Source organism: Aedes albopictus, chromosome 2, assembly GCF_035046485.1.
Source record: "Aedes albopictus strain Foshan chromosome 2, AalbF5, whole genome shotgun sequence".
Taxonomy (NCBI): domain Eukaryota; kingdom Metazoa; phylum Arthropoda; class Insecta; order Diptera; family Culicidae; genus Aedes; species Aedes albopictus.
The window spans coordinates 295,949,813-295,960,814 of record NC_085137.1 but is presented as its reverse complement, the minus strand read 5'-3'; the positions used below and the strand labels follow the sequence as shown (position 1 = coordinate 295,960,814).

At 40.9% G+C, this 11,002-nt stretch overlaps 1 long non-coding RNA gene across 2 annotated transcripts; it reads right to left on the bottom strand.

Moving 5' to 3' along the window:
• Positions 1-2,041: 2,041 nt before the first annotated feature.
• Positions 2,042-2,418, bottom strand: LOC134287138 (uncharacterized). 2 transcript variants are annotated; one of them, XR_009997056.1, is made up of 3 exons: positions 2,295-2,418; positions 2,164-2,220; positions 2,042-2,103 (listed from the first exon to the last, which is right to left on the bottom strand). It is a non-coding gene; the product is annotated as an uncharacterized LOC134287138 (long non-coding RNA). The 2 variants fall into 2 exon arrangements; XR_009997057.1 differs by having other exon boundaries at positions 2,164-2,231; positions 2,295-2,408.
• Between the last annotated feature and the right edge of the window lie 8,584 nt (positions 2,419-11,002).

Below are 11,002 nucleotides of genomic sequence, written 5' to 3'. Positions count from 1 at the left end.
TTCCCGACCGGAACGGGAATCGAACCCGCCGTCTCCGGATTGGCGATCCATAACCTTAAACACTAGGCTAACCGGAGACCCCGCCCAAGTCATTGAGGTTTTGTTTTTGTCAGTTAAGTATAAATTTAATTCTGTCTTTGAATGAAATGAAATACATTTCAACCTGATTTAATAAAAAGACAAAATGTATAGTACGAAGAAAGGAGCAAGATCTTTTGGACCATTTTTCAAAACCTTTCGGAAATCATCTCGTGGCATATGTAATTGTTGAGCAGCTAATTGACCTACTATTAATTATTAATCGGAGATATTATCCTTGAAAGTACCTAAAGTCTCATAATTGTCTACTTACTCTTGTCGTTGTGGTTTTGTAAATTTATGTAAATATTTCAAACACTTTTGCACATTCCTAAATTGGAAAATTATTGGCGATTTCAAATGCAAATCATTCCGAATTTGAAATACAGCCTAAATGGTGTTAACCCTATCTGGCGTTATCACGCACTGAATTATTGAACAGTGGTCACCCACGAGTATAAACTGTATTGCCTACTCAATCTCACGAAATCAAAATGTAATTGTTAGAATACCAGACAGCATGCCCAAATATGTGTGATGGTAAAAATGAAGACTTGGAAATTTAAAAAAGTAACTGAAACTAAATTGAGCAGTTACATTGAGAAGAACAGATTCAATGCGATTTCTACATTATCAAAAGCTTTCGCCAAGTACGTCCGAGCCCATAACATAAGACATGATTGAAACCATATCATAGGAACCATGGATGTACACTAATTCATTAAAAACTTTGATTCATTTATGTTTAATATCTTAAGTAGTTATAATATTGCACTTACACCCCTTTGCCTCCAAACAAATCTCCTCAATGGTTTAGCGTCATATTTTCATTCAATGTTTAAACATGTTAAAATATTTTTAAAAATTACGAGTCTTTGGCAACAAACAAAGTTGATCTCGTAGAATCACGCACGATGTTTATCTCAATTTTGAATTTTTGGTCACTTACACCCCTCTGCCTCTAACCCCCTCTTGTGATATATGTTTTGATTCATACACCACGGGTCTCACGCACACAAAGTTTCTTCGTCCACATTTCTATTAGAATCTCATTTGTATAGTCGTGACGTAGCAGGCGCCATTCTTAAAAATAGAAGTTCACAGACACCACAATCACAGACAAATAGACGTATCACTTGGAACAAATTGCGATAAAAATCATCGTTAAGAAAACATAATCGCCCAATGCTAACCAGGCTGTGTTACGCAAACCACTCAGTAGGTGGCAGTAGTGAGCAAACGTCAAACAGGAGCAAAAACGATGCGAGCGCCGTGAACGAGCGATTTGCGAACTACAAAATATTTGAACTAACCGTTAAAAAGGGTAACGATGAGAAGGTAGTAGAGTGAGACGTCTGTTTGTCTGTACCACAACACTGAAGATGCATTTTAGTTGCAATCCGCTACATATCTCATCAATTTATTGTGTGAGTGCTGCAGGTCTTGTGATACTATACTTTAAGAAAAAGTTACTCAAATATAAGAAAGATTCACACAAATCTGATCTAAACTGGAACAGCACAAAGAAACGAGTGAACACATTTATAGCATTACTACCCATGATCGCTTAGTTGACGTAAGCGCCACTTAAGTTTTCAACAAACATTTGTAATTTTAACAACGAATGAAACGAAGATCATGATTTTTTTAACGTTGACATATAACTAACAGTTAAATCTTGTACTCTACTTAATAAAACTGGTAAAAAATATGCACATGCTATGGATATTAGCTTATGTATGCTGACATTGAAAATGGTGGTTGCGTCAACTATGCGAACATGGGCAGATTAGCGGCCAACCTTGTCAAGAATACTATATACGTGTTATGGAAGTAACAAGAGCGAATTTTATCCGTTTTTTTTTGCACACTTTTATTTCACAGCAACGGTTAAAAATTTCCTACAATGGCACAATAATAATCAGGGTAATTCATGTTGGGTTGTTTCAGGGTTAACCTACGTTACTTGACCGTATCTTGTTCCCGAATTATTGGCAGAATACCGGAGCTATACTGGACACTTATCTGTGTAGGCAAGTAATTATAATTATGATTGCGGGTAACATAGACAGTAGAATTACCTACATTATATCGATACTTGTTCTGATTATTGCAGAATCATTCAACTCTAACCTTCATTCACTGCAATCAACCTAGTTAAGAATTGAAGTTATTAAGATAGAGAAAATATGCATGGAAACTTATCTTATACCTACTTGTTTAGGATTAGTAAACAGAGGAATCAAATATGCAGTATTTTAATTAGAATATTCAAAATTATTTTGGTATAGGAATTCACGTTGCCTTCACTTATAGTTCGTGGTACAATGTTATCTTTTTCTTTAGTTCTTCTTTCGCTGTCTATTCTGACAACCGCCGATGACATACTTCGGCGCAAGGTCATCCAAATTTACGGTGTAGTAGGTATGGGGTCTTCAGTTAGCCTAGTGGTTAAGGCTATGGATCGCCAATCGGGAGACGGCAGGTTCGATTCCCGTTCCAGTCAGGAAATTTTCTCGACTCCCTGGGTATAGTGTATCATTGTACTTGCCTCAAAATATACAAATTCATGCAATGGCAGGCAAAGGAAGCCCTTCAATTAATAATTGTGGAAGTGCTCGAAGAACACTAAGTTGAAGAGAGGCAGGCCAAGTCCCAGTGGGGACGTAGAGCCAAAAAGAAGAAGAAGAAGAAGAAGAAGAAGAAGGTATGGCGTCACACAATGCGCGTGCGCAACAATATGTCTGAAACCAATAATGCGATTTTGAGAAATTATGAAATTTCAATGCAAACTTTTCTTCGCATGGAAATTTTTACCCTATCGTCCCCACTTTCTGCAACTTGATTGTGTGGTTGACGATGATCATGATGATGATTGCGATGACGGTCGTCGGTGGAGTTTGTTCTGTATTCAGTGCAAGTTTTGATAGTATTTTACGATGCACGGTGGAAGACTCAACAGTAGGTACCTACCTACCTATGCTAGTACAACACCATTGTCATTCGCCTACGATGCGGGAGAAGGATTGCCGGAACCTGATGTTGTGCACGGGGACGTCTAGCTGCACGTGGGTTAGCTGCAAACGCGCGGTTTGGGAGCAATCCGTCGCCGGTCGTACGGGATGAATACTTTTAAACGATGACTACAAAATGTGCTTCTGTGGAAGGCGTTGACCCGAGCCTGACGGGTTTTATTCTAGTGACATTGAAACTTGGGCAGCGGGAAAAAGGAACGGCTAGTGAAAGTGAAATATTTCCCTAGGAATTCTGACGAACCCTGACGTCCTGCTACGACGCTCATGTCGTATCATACAAATATGATTGATTCAATCATTGCCTTTGATGGCACAATGTAATCTAATCACCAGCTGTTACCATTGAAAACCGCACATGAATTGAACACTGGAATCATTTGCGATAGGCAACACTACTGGTCGAATCATGCTGATCCCATTCAGAGGTTTCAATTACCAATAATCTAATTTAGCCCGGAAGCCTGTACAGCACAACTCACGCAATTCTCTCCAGCAATATTACTGCAAAAAGTCACATTTCTTCGACCCATTCTTGGCACTGAGTTTGGCTCGAAGGTTCTCCGATGCGGACGTGTCTACTTTACGAACATTATTTCGATACGCCTGCAAGGGAAACGAAAACAAATAACGTACAACAAGGTTCTTCTCGGATTTGGGATGGCGAAGGGTGCAAAAAGAAAGAAGCCTGACGTAAGTTAGTTAAATCCAGCAAGACAGATGAATTCGCATATTAGCCATATTACGAAATATATTGCGTGACATAATAACACCGCCCCGGGGATACCGTATCGTGTGATTAACTTCAAATACATACCATCAAGCCCTCGTAAGAAAGAAAGTTACAATATATGAGGATCTGAAGGATTTTTTTTCACGGAAGGTTGGGTAATAGTTTATCGTTTTGGGATTCGGCTGCACTGCCATGGCGTGGGTTAGATGAACGATGATATTATGGGAAACAGTTTCTATCTACAATGTGTATGTGTCACACAAAGTTTAGAATGAGTGTGAATTTTTGCATACTTTTTTTAATATTTTTTTTCATCTCGTTTTATTTGTGAATTTTAACAATTGTTATTTTCTCACACATTTCTTTTAATCAAATAAGTTTAGGTAGTAGGGTCCATTGATCATAATAATGACTTCGACTTCCATGCGGATCAAGAAGTTTTTGTAATAGAAAATTCCCGAATGAAATAAAAACAGTACTATAGTTTTGTATAGTTTGTACACGTCTGGACAGTTACTGACTGACCTGGTTGAGCAGTTGAAACGCTGGGTAGAGCACTTTGGAAACCTTTTTCAAGTGACAGCCTCGCTATCAACACCTCAGGATGATCCGCCTAGGGTTCGACGCATTACCCGTGTCAACACCGAAACTCCATCAGTGCAGGAGATAGAAACAGCCATCCGTAGCATGAAATCAAAGAAGCCCCAGGGGAAGTTCGCATATCAGCTGAGATGCTCAAATCTGACCCCGTAGTATCCGCACAACTACTGCTTCAATTGTTCTGCAACATATGGGAAACCGCGGCATTTCCGGCCGACTGGATGCAAAGCGTCTTGGTAAAGATACCCAAAAAGGGTGACCTGACTTCGTAGTGGTTGATGACGTTGCTCTCCTAGCTAAACGGCGCTCTGATATGCAGAGCAAGCTCGATGATCTTGCCTTGTCTTGAATCGCTCCTCAGCGGCAGGTCTTACCATCAACGTCAACAAGACCAAATCGTTGGATGTAAACACGGTCAACCCTTCCAGCATTAGCTAGCTGGGCAATCAGTGGAGAATGTTGAAAGCTTTCAATACCTTGGTAGCCAAATGGCGGCCATTGGCGGCACCAAGATCGACATAAGTGCACGGATCAAGAAGACGGGGGCTGCATTTGCGAGTTTAAGAAATGTATGGAAAAACATCCAGATCAGTCGACGCACCAAAACCCGAATCTTTAACTCGTACGTAAAACCTGTGCTGCTATACGCCAGTGAAACCTGGACGGTGAGTATCAGTGAAGAACACGCAACGCCTGCAGGTCTCCATCAATAGATGCATGCGGTATATAATTCGTGCATTGTGGCCTCACAAGGCGTCCTCATGCAGTAGCAATGCATGTTGCCCTAAATGCTCTGGTGATCATAATGCTGACGAATGTGAAGCTGACTTCGTAAAATGTGTTAACTGTGAACGACTTAACAAGGATCGAAAATCACCATATGATGAAATTGTCGATGTCAACCATTCAGCGTGGGGAACGGATTGTCCCATTTACCGGAAACGTGAAAAGATTGCTAAACAGCGTATTGATTACTCGACATAGCAATTAACTGGAGGCATCTTGAAACTACAGGAGCAACACACCGTTTGTTCAGGTAATTTTGCTGGCAGTATATGTCTTGCCGAAGTTAATATAGATGCTGCACCAAAATCAAATGATGTTCACCGATTGCAGAGTTCCTCGAGTTTGAAGACCTCTGAGCATACACCAACAGATGATCAACAACGTAGCCATTACATCAACTCACAGGAGCAACACGCCGTTTGTCCAGGTAAATTTGCTGGCAGTATATGTCTTGCCGAAGCTACCTATGATGCTGCACCCCATTCAAATGATGACGACCGATTTCAGGACCATTCGGCTGGCCACCAGCTTCCAGTTGAGCTACACCTAGCAAACAACCACGATGAGCGACGTACTGCTCGGGCAGGTAAATCTATGCATAGTATATGTCACGCCGAAGCATGGCAGGATACTACACACAGCTTAGCAGAAATCATTGGCTTTCAGGGAACAAATCTACACGTTTGTACCGATGGAGTGGACACCAGTCTAGCCGGTGCGTCAACCGTCCCCCCTGTAGCGGGTTCTGATGCGCCGCTATCTTCATCTGAGCATTCTATAAGCTTCTATTATCAGAATGTCAGAGGACTGCGAACGAATATTGAAGACTTTTATTTGGCTTTACTAGACGCTGAGTATGACGTTGTCGTACTGACGGAAACGTGGTTAAATCCGGAAATTCATTCGCCACAGTTGTTTGGACAACTGTACACCGTTTACCGCCACGACCGTGACCCGTCACGCAGTGGTAAGTCGAGAGGTGGTGGTGTCCTGATCGCTGTTACCAACAAGCTTGCTTCCAAACAAATCGATATCGCTCACATTGAAGGCATTGAACACTTATGGATCAGCATTGAAGTGACTGGAAGTAAAACGTATGTCGGGGTCGTATATATACCGCCTGATGTGGCATCTGATTCCAGTACTATTGGAGGTTTCATTAACTCAATCGAGACAATCGTCAGCTCATCGGAACTACTAGATGCGCACATGCTGTTTGGTGACTTCAATCAACCGAAGCTAACATGGTTTCCCTCTTCTGCACATGGGTTGACCGTGGACCCACAGCTTTCGACTGTTTCTAGGACCAGCGCTATCTTTCTGGATGGTTTTTCGATGCTCAACATGACACAGATCAATCCAAACAAAAATGGCTTCAATAGAACTCTTGATCTACTATTCGTGAGTCATGACATAGTGCTGAAATGTACTGTATGTGAACCAGCTCAACCGTTAACACGTGTAGACCTGCACCATCCACCCTTTGTGGTTGCTTTCCAGAGTTCACCTCTCACTCGCTTCAGGGATATTGCTGAAGATACGTCGTTTGATTTCAAACGAACTGATTTCGCCGCTCTTAATCAAGCACTCTCTGCAGTTGATTGGAGTCCTGTATATGAAGCAGAAAATGTTAATATGGCACTGGACATTTTTACCAGCACACTGAGTGGAAGGTTTCGAGATGTTGTTCCACCGCGTCGACCACCTCAAAAACCAATATGGTCAAATGGAATTCTCAGAAAGTTGAAGCGTGAAAGAGCTGCGGCGTTGAGAAAGTATTCTAGGCACAGAAACCCATATACGCGAGGGTCTTTTATCATTGCTAGCTCTAGGTACAAGCGTTACAATCGTACACTATACAGAAGGTATGTACGCCGTAAGCAAACAGATCTTAAACGTAATCCTAAAGGGTTCTGGTCATTCGTAAACGAAAAGCGCAAAGAACGTGGGCTACCAACTTCTATGTACTACGGAAATGATGCTTCGGATTCCCTTGATGAGATCTGCAATTTATTTGCAAAACACTTCTCGAGTGTGTTCGACGATCAACCAATAAGTGTTGAACAGCTCAGCAATGCTGTTAGTTCTGTTCCGGAAAATGTGCTTAATTTTCACGTCGGTGACTACACTGAAACAGACATCCTCACAGCTCTACGCAAAATAAAGGCCTCTTCAGCGGTTGGGCCTGATAGGATTCCGACACTTGTATTGAAGAAATGCGCAAATGCTCTATGTGAACCCCTACGCTTCATCTGCAACAGTTCAATCCGGCAATCCACGTTTCCGGATCGATGGAAAAACTCCGTTTTGTTCCCCGTATACAAGAAAGGAGAAAAAAGAGATGTGAAGAACTATCGTGGAATAACTTCACTATGCGCTGGCTCTAAATTATTGGAGACACTTGTTAGTCAGGAGCTTCTACGTGCATCTAAATCGTATATATCAGTGGACCAGCATGGGTTTTATCCGGGAAGGTCTATTTCTACGAACCTGGTACAATTCACCTCATTTTGCATCACCAATATGAAGGAGGGCGCTCAAATTGATACGATTTATACTGACCTGAAGGCCGCATTCGATCGAGTTAATCATCAGCTCCTGCTACAGAAAATGCTTCGCTTGGGATCTTCACCTAGTTTTGTAAAGTGGCTGGAGTCGTATCTCGTAGACCGTCAGTTATGTGTGAAGCTGGGTAATTGCCAGTCCGCTGCGTTCATCAACCCTTCCGGCGTCCCACAAGGAAGTAACCTAGGACCTCTGCTGTTCTCGCTGTATTTCAACGATATTTGCCTTATTATACCTGCTGGATGTCGATTAGTGTATGCAGATGATCTAAAAATTTTCCTCATCGTGAAGTCAATTGATGACTGCAGGCAGCTACAGAAGATTGTCGACATGTTTTCCAACTGGTGCAAGGACAACTGCATGTCTATAAGCGTCGGAAAATGTGCCGTGATATCATTTTCCCGGTCAAAAAATCCACTAATGTGGCCCTACTCAATTGAAGGTGGTGCGATTGAAAGAGTTTCTAGCTTCAAAGACCTAGGAGTAATTCTCGACACACAGCTCACATTTAGGGAACATTATTCGTTCGTTATTGCGAATGCCAACAAGAACCTTGGGTTCATCTTTCGGATATCCAAGGAATTCACCGATCCTCATTGTCTGCGATCCCTTTACTGCTCCTTGGTACGATCAATTCTGGAAACTGCAGTAGTGGTTTGGAGCCCCTACCATGACGTCTGGATAAAGCGAATCGAGTCGGTGCAGTCCAAATTCATCCGTTACGCGCTACGGTTCCTGCCCTGGAATAACCCGTATGAGCTTCCTCCGTACGAAGATCGCTGTCAATTGCTAGAACTTGATACCCTCGAGAAACGAAGAAAAGTGGCAATGGCTGTTTTTGCAGGAAAGATTTTAACAGGAAGTATTGATGCACCTTATATTTTGTCAAAATTTAATTTGAATGTCATTCCTAGACCTTTAAGGACGCGAACGTTTTTAAGATTAGATTTCCAACGCACTGACTATGCTCAACAAGAGCCAATTAGACGAATATGTGCTGTTTTTAATTGCGTGTTTGATTTGTTTGATTTTAATGTTAATATTGATGTTTTCCGTAATCGTTTGAGTTCAAGTTTGTGATGTATTTGTTAGTTTTTAAGTTCATTCATGTAGACTTTCGTGTTCGATGAATAATAACAATAATAAGAATAAGAATAAGAATAATTGGATCTTCAACGTGGAGCTCTATCGTCGATGTCATCAAAAGTCGATTGGGACAGAAATTCGGGAGCGAAAGTGGAGGTGGGTCGGCCACACTCTACGCAGGAATCTGAAAACAAGCATTAGACAGCAGGACATCGCAGTAGAGGCAGACCCAGAGGCTCATGGCGGCACAGCCACTCAACAACGAAATCAAGCAAGTCGACAGAAATTTGACCTGGTCAGAGATCAAGGCGATGGATCGAAATCGCCCAGGATGGAAATCTTCCAATTCAGCCATCTGCACCACCGTGGGTGCTCAGAACTGAAAATAAGTAAGTAGACCACATTTGCAGATAGAAAGCTTGCAGCTTCAGGAGGGTAATGGGTTTGAAAATAACTGCTTTAGAAGAAGACACCATCCAATGTGTCAAATCATCAGGCTAGATAGCAACTCGTTTTGATTCATGGAGACTGCGTAACCGTTACGTCCGAGTTAATGAATGGAAAAAATCTAAGAAAAAATTGCTGTCATTCATGAAGAAATCCTTTTTAATTTACTGCTGGAGTCTTTGCTGATATTTCTGAAGAAATTCTGGAGGAAGTTTTAGATTGCCTTCGTGGAGGAATTTCTGAAAGAATCTCTGGAGGATTTTTGAATTAATTGTCTATCTCAGGGGTTCCCTCCCAACCTTTTTGAGGTGGCGACCCTATTTAAAAAATTTCAAAACATCTGGGGCTCCATGACAATTTTTGGGAAAAATATGAATTAAATAAAAGAAACAAAGCTTATTGAATACAGTGGCGCAGTGCCATATTTATGTTTTTTTTTCTTTTTTAGGATGTTGAATTTTACTAAAAATGGAGTATTCTATTCAATACTACACACTTAACACTAATTGTCGAGCTCGGCAAAAATAAATGCCGAGTATGAACGGCAAATCAGAAAATTACTGATATTCCAGTAACCAAAACATTGAGTGCCAAGATTCCGTAAAAATAATTACTGAGAATCCGTAAAAGTTGCTCAGCATGCCGAATTTCGTCAAACATATTACATATTACCGAGAATCAGCATTGCCAGCTGTCACTCGAAATCGCGAACGCGCCCCCTCAAGCGCCATGTTTATTTTAAGAGGTTTACTGAAAAGTGTTCGTTTTTTGCTGCAGAGTTTTTGGTTATTTCATGTGTTATTCAGCCAGCTTTGAATGACGGAAAACAGTTACGGTGCCGTAATGGACTGCGCGTTGGAATCCAAGGATCATAGTCGTAAAACTCCAGCTCCGTATAAGTATTGTTTTCGATTTTCATTTTTTGGTAGTTTTCTTTATGTATTTCGCACTTTCAGACTGGTGCCTTGTTATGTGCGGAATTCAGCGTGTTAAACATTGTGATGTTCGTCGTCCGACAAGTGTTTCTTCGGATGTTCAACTTGTCGTGCCTTGTAGCTTTGCGCATTACTGGAAAAACAGCTTGCTGTGACCGAACTATGAGTATTGTTGAAAATCACAAATAAAATGAATATTTCCTAAATCGTTGTTTAAAATAAACAAAGTTGAAGAAAATCCTCGAAAAGTTTCTTAAGTTGCTGATTACTCGGTAAATTAAATTGTGTTTCATTTGCTGATTGATCGGCAATTTACGGTTTGTTATTGTACAGTTTTTGCCGAGAAGTCAGTAATTTCGTTGCCGAGATTGTCAGCATTATTTGACATTTAGTCGGATGGCAAATTGCCGAACTCCCCAGGAACTTGAATTTTTGCCGAGATGATTGCTGAGCACTCGGCTGTGCAAAACTCGGCAATTATTTTGCTGACATTCGGCAAAGAAAACTAAGTGTGTATGTATCATCAATTTGATCTGAAAAAAAATCCGCCTATGAATATAAACAAGATTTTCTTATGAAGTCTGAAAAAAAATCTCCATCTTTTACAATTTCAGTAAAAATAAATTTAAAATACTCATTAAAATACTCTAAAATCAAATCGATTAAAAAAATCTCAATAGATTTTTTGATTTTCGAATTCCAAAATGTTGTCAGTCTCCAGAAGCACTTACTAAAAATAT